Source organism: Hyperolius riggenbachi, chromosome 6 (genome assembly GCF_040937935.1).
Source record: "Hyperolius riggenbachi isolate aHypRig1 chromosome 6, aHypRig1.pri, whole genome shotgun sequence".
Taxonomy (NCBI): Eukaryota; Metazoa; Chordata; class Amphibia; order Anura; family Hyperoliidae; genus Hyperolius; species Hyperolius riggenbachi.
This window is the reverse complement of record NC_090651.1, coordinates 323,778,820-323,794,213: the sequence shown is the minus strand read 5'-3', so window position 1 is coordinate 323,794,213 and position 15,394 is coordinate 323,778,820. Positions and strand designations below refer to the sequence as shown.

At 47.3% G+C, this 15,394-nt stretch overlaps 1 long non-coding RNA gene across 2 annotated transcripts in view; it reads left to right on the top strand.

Annotated features, from left to right (window-relative positions):
- The first annotated feature begins 10,182 nt into the window (after positions 1 to 10,182).
- Positions 10,183 to 15,394, top strand: part of LOC137522883 (uncharacterized) — a 41,913-nt gene continuing 36,701 nt past the window's right edge. Inside the window, exon 1 of one of the 2 annotated variants that reach the window (XR_011022475.1) lies at positions 10,183 to 10,244. This is a non-coding gene — a long non-coding RNA (uncharacterized lncRNA). The remainder of the gene's footprint in view (positions 10,245 to 15,394) is intronic. The other variant, XR_011022476.1, reaches the window with a different exon arrangement.

The window sequence follows — 15,394 nt, the reverse complement described above, 5'->3', positions numbered from 1 at the left end:
CTGCGCTGGTCTGGCCTCCAACCCTGCTCTGCACCGCTTCCTCCTGCTCAAGTCTTCTCTCCTCCACGTTCTCTCTTGATCTCCTCTGGGCTACTTACTAGTTCCCGCCAGTTACACCCTTCCAGACCCTGCCCCCTGCGCCTGCGCTGTATCTCCGTGACAGGCTGTGCGGGGCTCAGGAAAGTCCCAGAAAAATCCCCTAATTTGCATACTGTGGCCGCCTAGCAATGGGTTATGCAGCCTTTCCTTCGCTTACTGGCCCTTCTCATGCACTGTTTTGGTTCTAGCAGCATGATACTTAGTCTAAAAGGCGCCACATACATGGGAATGCTTAAGTAATCTGTAACCCTACTTAGGGGGGGGGGGGGGGGGGGGTTACACTACCCTGTGTATGGCTGCTGGTTTATTGCAGGAATGCACTGGACTGCAAAGGGCAGACTCCTAACGGTGCTAAATGTATCAACTCATAGTCATAAAATGCCACTTTTAGCCTGTTACTGTATATGGACTGTCCCATAAAATCAAAATATCATCAATAGAACTTCTAACTAAGGCCAGATCCTCAGAGACTTTTAACCAGTCTTCTAACCAGGGACAGATCCTAAGGGACTTCTAACTAGGGCCAAATCCTCGTGGAACCTCTTGGGCTGTCACCAAGGGGCTCTACTGAACCATGGAAAACCCCCCTCTCCTCATGACAGCTGCTTGGACTTAGTGTTGGTGCAGGAGCCAGGAAGTGCCATGACCAGAATGATAGGAGTGTGGTGGGTAGAGGTGTGGTGTGGGATTCAAAGAGGAGTGGCAGGAGCAGGAGTGGGCATGACAGGTCACTCAAACCAAGAAGTCCATCCAACCATCCAGAACTCACCGGTGTCAATAGAGTTATATTAATGACAGGGACCTGCACCCGTGACTTGGTAAGGGAATATAGAACACAGCCTTGCCATGACTTAACTGAGATGTTGTCTTCTATAGGGTAATATTTAAAGACACAGGCAATGCCAGATTGTTTACTGTACCATGTTCTTGTTTTTCTTTTATTTGTTATTGTGAAAAGTCTTAGTGAGTGGAAAGAGGGCAGAGGAGTAACTAGAGGGCAGCAGCCCCTGTGATCACAGGTGGGCCCAGAGCTGTGGGACGCAGCATGAGGGGAAAGCTATGCTGCAGTTCGGCGGGGAGGGGGGCAGTCCCCCCCTTCCCTCACCTCGGGCTTTCCCCTCTGCGCTCCCCTCCAGCTTCAATAAGTGTCCGTGAGCAGCGGTGGGCAGCGGCAGCAGATACATACCTTCCATGCGCTCCATCATGGAAGTTTCTCCCTCTAGTCTCTGACGCGACTTCCTGTTCACACAGGAAGTCGCGTCAGAGACTAGAGAGAGGAGCGTCCACGCTGGAACGCACGGAAGGTATGTATCTGCCGCCACTGCCCGCCACTGCTCACGGACACTTATTGAAGCTGGAGGGGAGCGCAGATGGGAAAGCCCAAGGTGAGGGAGGGGGGAACCATCCTCCCTCCCCGCCGAGTGTGGTCATAGCTTTCCCCTCATGCTGCGTCCCCTCCAGCCCCCAAAACGGCCCAGAGCGGGGGGCCTGGTGGGATCTAGTTACGCCCCTGGCTGTGGGGGCCCAACTACTAACCTTCCCTTCCCCCGATACAGAGGACTATACTTCGGTTCACTTGCTTTTGTGTGAACCGAAGTATAGTCCTTGTTATGGGTGTTAAGACCTTGATGGCCAAACTTGTTTTATGACCCTTGCTAGATTGGCCCCAGGGTCGTGTAGGGCACAAAGGGGAGGGGAGGAGTGTGAAAATGGGGGAGGGGGGGCATAAACGTTTTGCTGGGGAGGCCCCATAAATTGTAGTTATGCCACTGTAAGAGGGGCCAGTAAAACAAAATTCCCCTCCTTCACGTGGGCTCACCACAGAAGCATTGCAGCAGCATATTTGTTTTTGGACCTAACCTGTTGTGGGGTTAAGCTTTTTCTTTTACATTTTGATACATAAGATATGAATAATTAAAGACAGCACCATAAGGATATCAGCTTAAAGTTGCATGACTTTATTTAGCAGTAAAGAGCATAACATAAATAATGCATACAGTATTTCAAATAACCATAACATAGAGGGATTGATATTCTAAAGATGGAGAACATAAGTGAACATTTTGAGCGATCCAGAAAACTTGGACTGGATTTTTTAGTAATTGATATTTGATAATGACAAATGTCTCCAATCCTCATCTGGTCATATAAAAAGTTTATTATTATTATGAATTATCCCTTTATAAGATGAAAAAAGCCAAACATATACCCAGAAGTAGTGATGAACACAAATTTCGCATAATCGTAACTTTGCATTTTAATTTGCGAAATCCTAATGCAAAATTTGAGGTAAAATCGTAAATAATGTTGTTTGTAAATGTAATCAGGAACCATAATTTTGCGTAATTTTCGTGTAATTTCCGTGTCTACTTTAGTGGTTAATAACAAAGTCCCCTTACATGCTATCATCACCAAAATTGCTATGTATGCTAAAGAGAAGGGTGGGAACAAGGCAACAAAAATTATTAAAAAAAAAAAAAAACTTTGTAGTTTTTGAGAAAATCAATTTTAAAAATGGAAAGGAAAAATGTTTTTTAAAATGTCATTTTTATAAGTTTGAGGTCTCATGCACACTACATGCAATTCCGATTTTTTTCTACGATCGGATTTTTGATTCTGATTAAAAAACGTAGCAGCATGCAGTACTTTTTAAAATTGTAATGAAGAATCTGATTGTATAAAATAATCAGAATCACATGTAGTGTGCAAGAGGCCTAAAATACATTTTTGCTTTGCATTTTTTTTAATTTATTTTCTAAAAATACTATAAGGTCTTTTTGAAAAATTATAATTTTTTTCCCATCTTCCCACCCTTCTCTTTAACATACCTAGCAATTCTGGTGACGATAGCATGTTTGTGGGCTTTGTTATTAGCTACTAAAGTCGGCAGGAAGTTACGCAAAAATTAAGTGAAATTACAAATGGATTACCGGTACACAAAATCAATTGATTGTCCAAATAAGTATGGCCGTAATTTTGAAAATTAACATGAAATTTGGCGTTATAATTAGAAGATTTCACTACACTACAGATTACATTACGATCATCATCACTACTTAATACCGCTGCAGTGCAAAGTGCACCTATAGAACTAATCATTTATATTTAGAAATCTATAGTGAATAGGGATTTGTTCTGTTGCAGTTGCATGCATGCACCACGAGCAAGAAGTTATTTCTAATAAATCCAGTTCTTGCTGTGATAGCAAAACCAAAACTATTATTATTGACTTTCTAGACATTAAGCCCATTACATAAATGGTGTAAGGAACTTGCCTCCCGATCCTTCCTGTGGCGAGTCCGCGCCTGACCTTCTGCAGCCGTCTTCCGGGTCGAGTCGCTGTGACGTCTCCAGGGGGTGTGTCTGCTAGCACAGCTCACAACAGCTATAGACAAGGGCTCTTCCCTCACCTTATTCCCTTAGACCGCCTCTAGTGGCAGAAATGGGTACTGCAGGCATATTTTGCAGTATCACTGAAACAGTCAATACGTTGCTAGGACTTTTGGTCCCATGATGCTCCTAGTCTATTTAAGCCTGCTCTGATCATTGCAATTTCCCCATGCTCTTTTCTGGGTGTGAAATTTGTGGATTACTGTGTACCACCTTGTTTTGCCTCTGGACCCTGTTATTGGATTGCTGTCTGGACTGACTTTTGAAACTGAACTTGACCTGAGATTGCCTTGTCCCTTGGTACCATATAATTCTGATCTACTGTGTATAGCCCCTGGATTGTTACTGGATTGGCTAACAATTTTCTGTACTGTGCTTTTCTGATCACCTGTTGCTGACCTGGACTGTCTGATATTCCTGCCTGTATCTGTCTAGTGTGGCTCTGGTGGTACTTTTACCTTCCTGGCATCAGTCCAGATACCTTGCGCCCTTAGAGGCATGGGAGTAACTGAGTGCTGGGACGACGTACTTGTCATCCCTTGGCTGAGTGGAGACAGTCCACATAGGGTGAAGACTGTGGAGGAGATTGAGGTATCAGGACTGAAGCCCGGTAACAGATCCACTAGGTTTCACAAATGGGCTCTAGAAGAGAAACAGAAACGTTTGGAGGAACAGACTTTCTTCTACGGCAAGGGATCAGGATGTGGACTAAGGGCCAATTTTTAGATAAGACAAGGTACTGGGTGTGCCTCAGGGTGGTGGCCAATAGGGGACTGCGCTGTGACAAACACAGAAGTGCACCAGGAAGTGCACTCATTGTGAGAAGCGGATGACTCACTGGCTGCCCCAAGTGCCCCTTTCTATCTCTCTCCCTCCCTCCATTCATAGCGTTGGTGGATCCCTTCCTCTGCAGCGGTGAGCAGCATCTATGAGTGGACGCTCACTCACCAGCTTCATGCGTTTCAGCGTTGATTTCCCACTTCAGCAGTGCCCCAGCGTCATCTCCATCGAACACAGTGATTAAAGCGCTGCATGAATTAGGCGCGCCTATTCTTGCAATGCAATTTTCGGCTATATAACTCCTTGCCGGCGCGGACTGCATAGTATGGGCGCAGTGTAAATTAACGGTTAACAGCAAACTGTTGTTACCTGCTATGGGTGGCTATCTGCTATTGTTATCATGTCAGCGTCCTGCTCCCACTCATGTCAGCGCCTGAATGTGCATTATTTCTTCTAATTTTTTTCTTCCATCTCGCTCCCATTCATGTCAGCGTCTGCTTGTAAATGTGTATTTTAGCGTCTTTTTTTAAAGTGAATTATTTCGGCTATATTTCTGTTATTTTGTATTGTGTAGTTATTTTCTTTTAAAAGCGAATATCTGCGGCTATTGCTTGTGGGTGGATGTAATTTATTTTATTTGCGGCTGCTTGATATTTGCTTGATATTTTTTTGATGAGTTTATCGGCATTTTTTTGTTAATGGTTAATTGAATGTTCCTTTAGAAGTGAATGTCTGCCGCTACATGTTGTGTGATGGCTTTATTTTATTGTATTTGCAGCTGCTTGATAGCCTGTTGGCAGGCTTTAATAATACTTTTTTCAGTATTTTCTGTGTGTGTTTTATCGGCAGCTTGTGCTCCAGTATTGTCTGCGTGCCTTAAGTTATTGTCTGTGTTTATTGGTTTATTTATATGTTGTATTTCTTTTAATAACGTGAAATATATATATATATATATATATATATATATATATATATATATATATATATATATATATATATATATTAAAAAAAAAAGTGTTCAGGATCGAACTTGAAAAGTAAGGTAGTAAAGTTCAGAGTCCGATTCTCTACCACTACGCTATATTTTTTCTTGTGAAATATGGTTCCCGAATGTTATAAGTCTTTTTCAAGCATAATCACCACCATCTAGTGGCTGAAAATCAGACTGCATGTAATCAAAAGTATTATATTTGTTGATGTTTAAACAATGTAATGCAAACAATGTTATCTGTATATAATAATAATTTATCTATGTATTATATGAAATTATCTATGTAATGTATATTGTATGTTTTTCTGAAATGTGCAATTTGTGTTTACTTATTTTATTTAATGTAAATGATTTCAGTTCCCGCCTATTTTGTCACCCTGTATTAATATTGACGGTGGTATTCTTTGTCATATATAAATGTTGCTGTGCAATAACTAAATAATTATATAGGGAGGCTCCGGGGGTTCCAGGAAGCGCTAGTGGTACAGCCGGCTGGTCCACACTATCTCCTCTCCTCTGTATGCCACTCGTACTAAGCCAGGAAGTAGCGAACAGCATACAGTGGAGAGGAGATAGTGTGGACCAGCCGGCTGTACCTCTAGCGCCTGCTGGAACCGCCGAAGCCTCCCTATATCTGCCGCTCTTCCGCCGCGCATACCTGGCGGGGGGCTCGAGGTGAGTAAGGGGGGAGGATAGGAGTTGGGCCCCACACCTGGCTATTTAGCTACCCACTCTTCCTCCCACCAGGCTACCTAGCTAGTCACCCGGCTACCTAGCTGCCCACCCACCAGGCTACCTAGCTGCCCACCCTCCCTCTCACCAGGCTACCTAACTACCCACCCGGCTACCTAGCTACCCAGGCTACCAAGCTACCCACCCTCACTCCCTCCCACCACGCTACCTAACTACCCACCCACCCGGCTACCTAGCTACTCACCCTTCCACCAGGCTACCTACCCTTTCACCAGGCTACCTAGCTGACCACCCACCCACCAGGGTACCTAACTACTCACCCTTCCACCAGGCTACCTACCTACCTACCCACCCTGCTACCTAACTACCCACCCACCTTTCCCCTCTCCCCCCCCCCTACCCATTTCCAGAAAGGGTTAAATAAAACAAAGCCATGACAACGAGTAAACTATTTTATTTATCTTTTTTAACCTGAAATACTTACCTGTACCTTTAAAATAAATTTTCCCACGTCAATATCCCCAGGAAAAGGTCCCACGCCAATATCCTCTATCTTGCGACCTTGATTTAAGAACACCAATGACCAGTGCAACCGCCAACAAACACCGCCAGTCCACTTACGCTCTACTCACTGGCGGACATACGGCCGTGCACTTGGGCCCCTGAAGTTTCGTTATTTGGCCTTGGGGGGACAGACTCCTATCCTCCCTCCCTCACCTCGGGCCCCCCTCCCAATATGCGCTGCGGAAAAGCGAAAGATATAGGGAGGCTCCGGGGGTTCCAGCAAGCGCTAGTGGTACAGCCGGCTGGTCCACACTATCTCCTCTCCTCTGTATGCCACTCGTACTAAGCCAGGAAGTAGCGAACAGCATACAGAGGAGAGGAGATAGTGTGGACCAGCCGGCTGTACCTCTAGCGCCTGCTGGAACCGCCAGAGCCTCCCTATATCTGCCGCGCATACCAGGCGGGGGGCTCGAGGTGAGGGAGGGAGGATAGGAGTTGGGCCCCCCACCAGGCTTCCTAGCTACCCACCCTTCCTCCCATCAGGCTACCTACCCTCCCACCATGCTACCCACCCTCCCTCCCACCAGGCTACCTAGCTACCCACCCTTCCACCAGGCTACCTATCTGCCCAACCACCCAGCTACCTACCCACCAGGCTACCTAGCTACCCACTCTGCTACCTAGCTGCCCACCCTCCCTCCCACCAGGCTACCTAGCTACCCACTCTGCTACCTAGCTGCCCACCCTCCCTCCCACCAGGCTACCTAGGTAAGTACCCTCCCTCCAACCAGGCCACCTAGCTGCCCACCCTCCCTCTTACCAGGCTACCTACCCACCCTCCCACCAGGCTATCCACCCACCTTCCCACCAGGCTACCTGGCTAACTATGCAATGTGTAACCACACCCAATTTAGTTATGGCCACACCTACTTTAAACTGCCTGTCAGAGGCACACAATTGGTATTTTGCACAGGGGCCCATTGCTGGCTCTGTCCGCAACTGGCTCCACTCCCTGCACACTGCACCTATCTTCCCCACTTACAATGGCACCCCTGGAGCACCCATAGCACGCATCAGGGTGCTCCAGGGTGGCAATGTAGGTGAGGGAGAAAGATAGTGTGAAGGAAGGACAGCGGAAAGCCGCAGAAAGGCCACATTATTTGACGGGCACTGCTAGTCTGATCAACCTATTTGGGGTTTATATTTATAGTCCAGAATTCCAGCAGAGGACAGGTGCAGTTTGTAGGCTAAAATGCTAGCTGGCCGAGGGTGTATAAATTGCACCCCCACCTTCGCCGGAGCCAGGTATAGGTGCCCGCAGTATAGGTTAGCCAGGTCCAGTTGCACTCAGTATAGGTACCCCCAGTATAGGTAGCCAATAACAGGTACCCCAGTTTAGGTTGCCAGCTACAGGTCCCACACGTATAAGTAGCCAGGCATAGGTCCCCCCAGTACAGGCAACTGGGCATAGGTGAGCCACTATACTTGCCCCCAGTATAGATTAGCCAGGTAAGTTCCTCCACTATAGGTAGCCAGTGTAGTCTCCCCCACTATAGGTTAGATAGGGCGCCCGCACTATAAGTTAGATGGGTAGGTGTACCCAGTACAGTTTAGTTAGGTGGGTGCCTGTAATACAGGTACCTGAAATAGTTGACCCCAGCATAGAATAGATAGGTAGGTACCTACAATATAGGTAGCCAGTACAGTTTCTACCTGTATAGGCTAGCTAGCTAGGTAGGTGCCCCTCAGTATAGGTTAGATTAGGTAGCGGCCACACCTCCAGTATAGGTAAGATTAGGTAGCTTCCCCCCAGTATAGGTTAGATTGGAAGCTGCCCCCCAGTAAAAGTTAGATTGGTAGCTGTCACACAGGATAGGTTAGATAGGTAGGTGCACCCCAGTATAGGTTACATAGCTGCCTCCCCCCGTATAGATTAGATTAGGTAGCAGCCCCCCCCCCCAGTATAGGTTAGATTAGGTAGCTGACCCCCCCCCCCCTCCCCAGTATAGGTTAGATTAGGTAGGTGTACCCCAGTATAGGTTAGATAGGTAGCTGCCCCCCAATATAGGTTAGATTAAGTATCTGTCCACCCATTATAGGTTAGATTAGGTAGCTGCCCCCCACCAGTATAGGTTAGATTAGGTAAGTGCACCACAGTATAAGTTAGATAGGTAGTAGCCCCCATTTATAGGTTAATTAGGTAGCTGACCCCCCCAAGTATAGGTTAGATTAGGTAGCTGACCCCCCAAGTATAGGTTAGATTAGGTATCTGACCCCCCCAAGTATAGGTTAGATTAGGTAGCTGACCCCCCAAGTATAGGTTAGATTAGGCAGCTGACCCTACAAGTATAGGTTACATTAGGTAGCTGACCCCCCCCCCCCCAGTATAGGTTAGATTAGGTAGCTGACCCCCCCAAGTATAGGTTAGATTAGGTATCTGACCCCCCCAAGTATAGGTCAGATTAGGTAGCTGACCCCCCCCCCCCAAGTATAGGTTAGATTAGGTAGCTGACCCCACAAGTATAGGTTAGATTAGGTAGCTGACCCCACAAGTATAGGTTAGATTAGGTATTTGACCCCCCCCCAAGTATAGGTTAGATTAGGTATCTGACCCTCCCCAAGTATAGGTTAGATTAGGTAGCTGACCCCCCAAGTATAGGTTAGATTAGGCAGCTGACCCCACAAGTATAGGTTACATTAGGTTACATTAGGTAGCTGACCCCCCCCCCCCAGTATAGGTTAGATTAGGTAGCTGACCCCCCAAGTATAGGTTAGATTAGGTAGCTGACCCCCCAAGTATAGTTTAGATTAGGTAGCTAACCCCCCCAAGTATAGGTTACATTAGGTAGCTGACCCCCCAAGTATAGGTTAGATTAGGTAGCTGACCCCACAAGTATAGGTTACATTAGGTATCTGACCCCCCCCCCCCCCAAGTATAGGTTAGATTAGGTAGCTGACCCCACAAGTATAGGTTACATTAGGTTACATTAGGTAGCTGACCCCCCCCCCCCCCCCAGTATAGGTTAGATTAGGTAGCTGACCCCCCAAGTATAGGTTAGATTAGGTAGCTGACCCCCCAAGTATAGTTTAGATTAGGTAGCTAACCCCCCCAAGTATAGGTTACATTAGGTAGCTGACCCCCCAAGTATAGGTTAGATTAGGTAGCTGACCCCACAAGTATAGGTTAGATTAGGTAGCAGACCCCACAAGTATAGGTTAGATTAGGTATCTGACCCCCCCAAGTATAGGTCAGATTAGGTAGCTGACCCCCCCCCCCCCAAGTATAGGTTAGATTAGGTAGCTGACCCCCCAAGTATAGGTTAGATTAGGTAGCTGACCCCACAAGTATAGGTTAGATTAGGTAGCTGACCCCCCCCAAGTATAGGTTAGATTAGGTAGCTGACCCCCCAAGTATAGGTTAGATTAGGTAGCTGACCCCCCAAGTATAGGTTAGATTAGGTAGCTGCCCCCCCAAGTTTAGGTTAGATTAGGTAGCTGACCCCAGTTTAGGTGAGGTAGATAGGTAGGTGCCCCATCGTAATAGAGGGGGGAGCCGCAGGGAGGGCAGCCCGACCTCTCCCTCCCCTTCTCTCCCCGCGCCGCCCTCCGTGCTCCCCTCTCGGGCTCAGAGTAATTGCGCACAGGGAAGCGATGTAAATACCCACCCCTCACCTCCAATTGCCACCGGTCTTCTCCCCTCTCTGCATAGCCGCTGTACACACGCTGAAAACCGTGTGTATAGCGGCTATGCGGAGGGGAGAAGACCGGTGGCAATTGGAGGTGAGGGGTGGGTATTTACATCGCTTCCCTGTGCGCAATTACTCTGAGCCCGAGAGGGGAGCACGGAGGGCGGCGCGGGGAGAGAAGGGGAGGGAGAGGTCGGGCTGCCCTCCCTGCGGCTTCCCCCCCCAATATTACAGCGACATAACCAATAAATATTACCGACACTAAACATATGCATATGCAAACATATGCACATAGCCGCTATATAGGAAGGGAGAGGTCGGGCTGCCCTCCCTGCGGCTGCTGCTCAGGCTCCCCCCCCCCCCTCCATTACAGCGATATAACCGATAAATTAAACAATAAACCAACACATATAGCCGCTATATAACAAGCACGCTAATCGCGCCCAATTCAACAAGCGGCTAATTCAAATGTACGCCATCTCCATGGTTACAGCACTCACATGCGGAGTGAAGCACAGTAAAAATGCTGCATTCTCTGATGGTCCAATGCTTCCGATTGCTGTGATTGTGCTAAAATTACCATGTCATGTCAATCGGAATTCCATTTGGCGCGGCCAATCGCCGGCAACAGCTGTCGCCGCAACATCGACGCAACTGTCGCTAGTCCGCCGTGTGTATGCGGACTAGCGACAGCAACTCCATACACAATGTATGAAGCTTCCGGTGGGGGGACGGTGGGGGGAGGAACCTTCGGCGACAGCTTCCGCCGAATGTGTTTCCCTCTGTGCGCCGCGTGTACGGCTGTTGCACAGAGGTACCTGGCGACGAGTTGTCGCTGCTTTTTTTTTCTTTTTTTTTTATGGCTCGAGCCACCGCTGTGGCTCATGTGTATGAGCCATAAGACAACAAGGAAACACTGCCACTATCTGAGATACTGCCAGGCCACCAGCCCACCTATATCATAACAGGCAGTCATTATATTACATTCCCACATACATGTTACAGGATATATATATATAACAAAGCATACAGAAAAATGAACAAAAGAACATTTTACAGAGATATTGCAGCAGGGTGATGTGAAACACTGCATGTCTTACATACAGCAGCCATTTCAGGAAAAGCACATGGCTCTCTAACTTACATCATCTACTCAGCCTAGCATGTACTGCAGGGCCTAAAGGCTAAGGCTGCTAAAAAGCACACATGCACCTCTTTACACTATACAGAACTATGATGGCATAGTCCCCAACCGTCCCGTTTTCGTCGGGATTCTCCCGATTTGGAGGGGCTCTCCCGCTATCCCGGTAAGAGCCTCCCAAGTCCCGGGCGGCTGTCAGTATTGACAGCCGCCCTTAGCAGGAGGAGAGCAGCGCAGTGGAGGGAAAGCGGTGGGCAGTGGCGGAGAAGGGGGCCATCTCCCCCCCTTCTCTCACCTTAGGGTGCTCTCCCTCCCTCGCTCTCTTCTCCGATCTGTGTGTGCGGCAGCGTTTGGCAGTGGGCAGGACTTACATTCCGTGTCGCTCCATGTGCCGGCCGGAAGTTCTGGTGCCGCAGCCGCTGCTCTGGTCTGGATCAGACCAGAGTAGTGGCAAATCATCCCGCGCCAGCGACGAGACCAGACGGAGGACACGGAAGGTAAGTTCCGCCCCTCTGCCAGCCACCGCACTTCATTCCGGAGGGGACAGCGAGAGCACCCTAAGGTGAGGGAAGGGGGGGGAGATGGCCCCCCTTCTCCACTGCTCTCCTTCCCTCGCTCTCTCCTCCTGGAGGGGACGGGACAACACCTGGCTACCTATTCTGGGCACATATACCGCTGGCTATACTGGGGCACATATACACCTGGCTACAATATACTGGGGCACATATACACCTGGCTACAATTTGTAAAAACAAAACAGAGGACACCAAGAGCCCAATAGTGCAATATTGTCTGGTAAGCTCAATATATAATGTAAAGTCAAAGGTTCTTATACTCACAAAGGTGGGTTACCATCAGGTAACCACTTGACAGGCAGGTGGGGAGTATTAGTACCTGACCCCACTCAGGTATAAAAGTCGCTCTCTGTAGATAGGAAAATGGGGAAAGAACCCCTCCACCAGGGGTGGACTTAATCGTGCTGTAATATGTACGAACAGAGGCGCCAAGCAGAGTAAAACAATGTTCTAAAAATGAAAAAAAGAGGGAAGTCGAGGTGGACTTACCTCCCTCTGGTAGTGGACATATACTCAAATGCAGAGTAAAAAAAATATACAATTTATTCACAGCTCCATAAAATCGCAACGCGTTTCGCGGTCAACAATCCCGCTTCATCAGGCAGTACAGGAGCATATAAAACTGGTTCAGGTCCATAAAGCGTGTGAGGCGCTCACATGCTTTATGGACCTGAACCAGTTTTATATGCTCCTGTACTGCCTGATGAAGCGTGATTGTTGACCGCGAAACGCGTTGCGATTTTATGGAGCTGTGAATAAATTGTATATTTTTTTTACTCTGCATTTGAGTATATGTCCACTACCAGAGGGAGGTAAGTCCACCTCGACTTCCCTCTTTTTATCATTTTAGAACATTGTTTTACTCTGCTTGGCGCCTCTGTTGGTACATATTACAGCACCTGGCTACAATATACTGGGGCACATATACAACTGGCTACAATATACTGGGGCACATATACACCTGGCTACATATACTGGGGACATATACACCTGGCTACAATATACTGGGGCACATATACACCTGGTTACAATATACTGGGGCACATATACACCTGGCTACAATATACTGGGGCACATATACACCTGGCTACATATACTGGGGACATATACCTCTGGCTACATATACTGGGCACATATACCCCTGGCTACATATACTGGGAACATATACCCCTGCCTACATATACTGGGGCACATATACACCTGGCTACATATACTGGGGCACATATACACCTGGCTACAATATACTGGGGCACATATACACCTGGCTACAATATACTGGGGCACATATACACCTGGCTACATATACTGGGAACATATACACCTGGCTACAATATACTGGGGCACATATACACCTGGTTACAATATACTGGGGCACATATACACCTGGCTAAAATATACTGGGGCACATATACACCTGGCTACATATACTGGGGACATATACCTCTGGCTACATATACTGGGCACATATACCCCTGGCTACATATACTGGGAACATATACCCCTGCCTACATATACTGGGCACATATACCTCTGGCTACATATACTGGGCACATATACCCCTGCCTACATATACTGGGGACATATAACTCTGGCTACATATACTGGGCACATATAACCCTGTCTACATATACTGGGGACAACTGGCTGTTTGTCATTATGTGCATTTACTGGTGAAAAGCTGTCTCTTATTATGTGCATTTAATGGTGAAAAGCTGTCTCTTATGTGCATTTACTGGTGAAAAGCTGTCTCTTATTATGTGCATTTACTGGGGAAACGCTGTCTCTCATTACGTGCATTTACTGGTGAAACGCTGTCTCTTATGTGCATTTAGTGGGAAAACGCTGTCTCTCATTTCATGCATTTACTGGGGAAACGCTGTCTGTCATGTGCATTTACTTCATATTTTATTTATGTAACTACATTAGCTGGTATAACTACATTACAGTTAGCCCCACCCACGGGCAGGGTATATGAGGGATATATTTATTAAAAAATATAAGGGCATCAATATTAAAAAAAAAAATCTTCAAAAAAACTTTATGGTAGGCGTGACTTGGGGGTGTTTAGGGTGTGTGGCTAGGGGTGTGTTGGGGGTGTGGCTAGGGGTGTGGCCTGTGTCCCGATTTCTAATTTTAAAATGTTGGGAGGTATGATGATGGATATATAACGCAACTTTTTACAACAGATAGATTAACTTTAGCTTCAGAGAACACAGACAGAGATCCAACCTCTTCCACAGTCAATCTTTGCACTAAGGAGACCAAACCAACAGGTGGAATACACAGGGGGGCTTTCTGGAAGAGCCCATTGCTAAGATTCAGCCTGTAAACACTTCCCTCAGTTTTAGCTGACACATTTAAAGAGGTTTATTTTGCCTGTCCTGACACTCTGTTAACAACTTTTGAACAAATTAAGTCATTACGCTCACCTCTAGATGCAGATAAAGTAAGGAAAGTAGAGATACCTCAGGAGGAAATCTGAGGGCATCAAGGCCAGTTTCCTAAGTGACGCAGTTCCTCTTTCTTAGGAATGTAGACTTCGAATAAAAAGGTCCTTATTTTGCAGCACAATTCACACACTTCCTGAGTGGCAGCCGGTATAAAATAGTGACATTAGAAGAGCTGGTGTCAGGATGACATTCTAATGTGTGAAGTGACAGCTGGGTTTGTCACAGCAAAGTCTTCAGCTAAACCTGCTCACGATGCCATTCTTGGCAATGAATAAATGATGATTGGTGGTTTCTCCTTCTTTCTGCATCTCTCAGCATAGTGTTTAGGTTGCTATTAGTGTTTTTACAGCGAGAGCAGCGAGTGCCACACATTCAGCACATAGAGAGATTTTCTTGCAATATCTCTTTTATCCTTAACCCCTTCGGGACTGGCTGCCTACCCCCCTTAAGGACCAGGCATTTTACATGCGCGGGGGGGGGGGATGCGTTTGGGGGGGTCAGGCAGCCGGATCCCTACTGTGGGCACTTAGCTTTGGTCCCCCCTGGGTGGCCAGGTGTCCCTCGTACTGCTGGCAGCTTTTTACTCACCTCCCAGGCTCCAGCGATAAGCAGCTTTGGACACCTCCGCTCTTGCTGGCTTCCCGGCTGTACTGCCACTAAGTCCCGGATCACGGTTTGATGACGTCATCAAGCCGAGACCTTGCACTTAGCATCAATACAGCAGGGATGCTGGCCAGAGCGGAAGGGAGCACCCATCATGTGGGGAACGGCAGGAAGGTGAGTGGATCCTCTTCTTTCACCCCTACCGCCGCAGCTCTGTAAGTGATCACTATGATCTGCCAGTGATCACAGTGATCACGTGATCAGCAGCCATACGGGATGGCTGCTGATCACTGAGGGGAGATGTCAGCTGTCCGGTGCGCATGATCGCATCGGGACAGTTCGTTGGCGCTGACATTGAATCAACGTCCAGTCAGGGCGGCAGCACCACCTGCTGGACGTAGATTCAACCTACGTCGGTCCCCAAAAGGTTAAAGAGACTCCGTAACAAAAATTGCATCCTGTTTTTTATCATCCTACAAGTT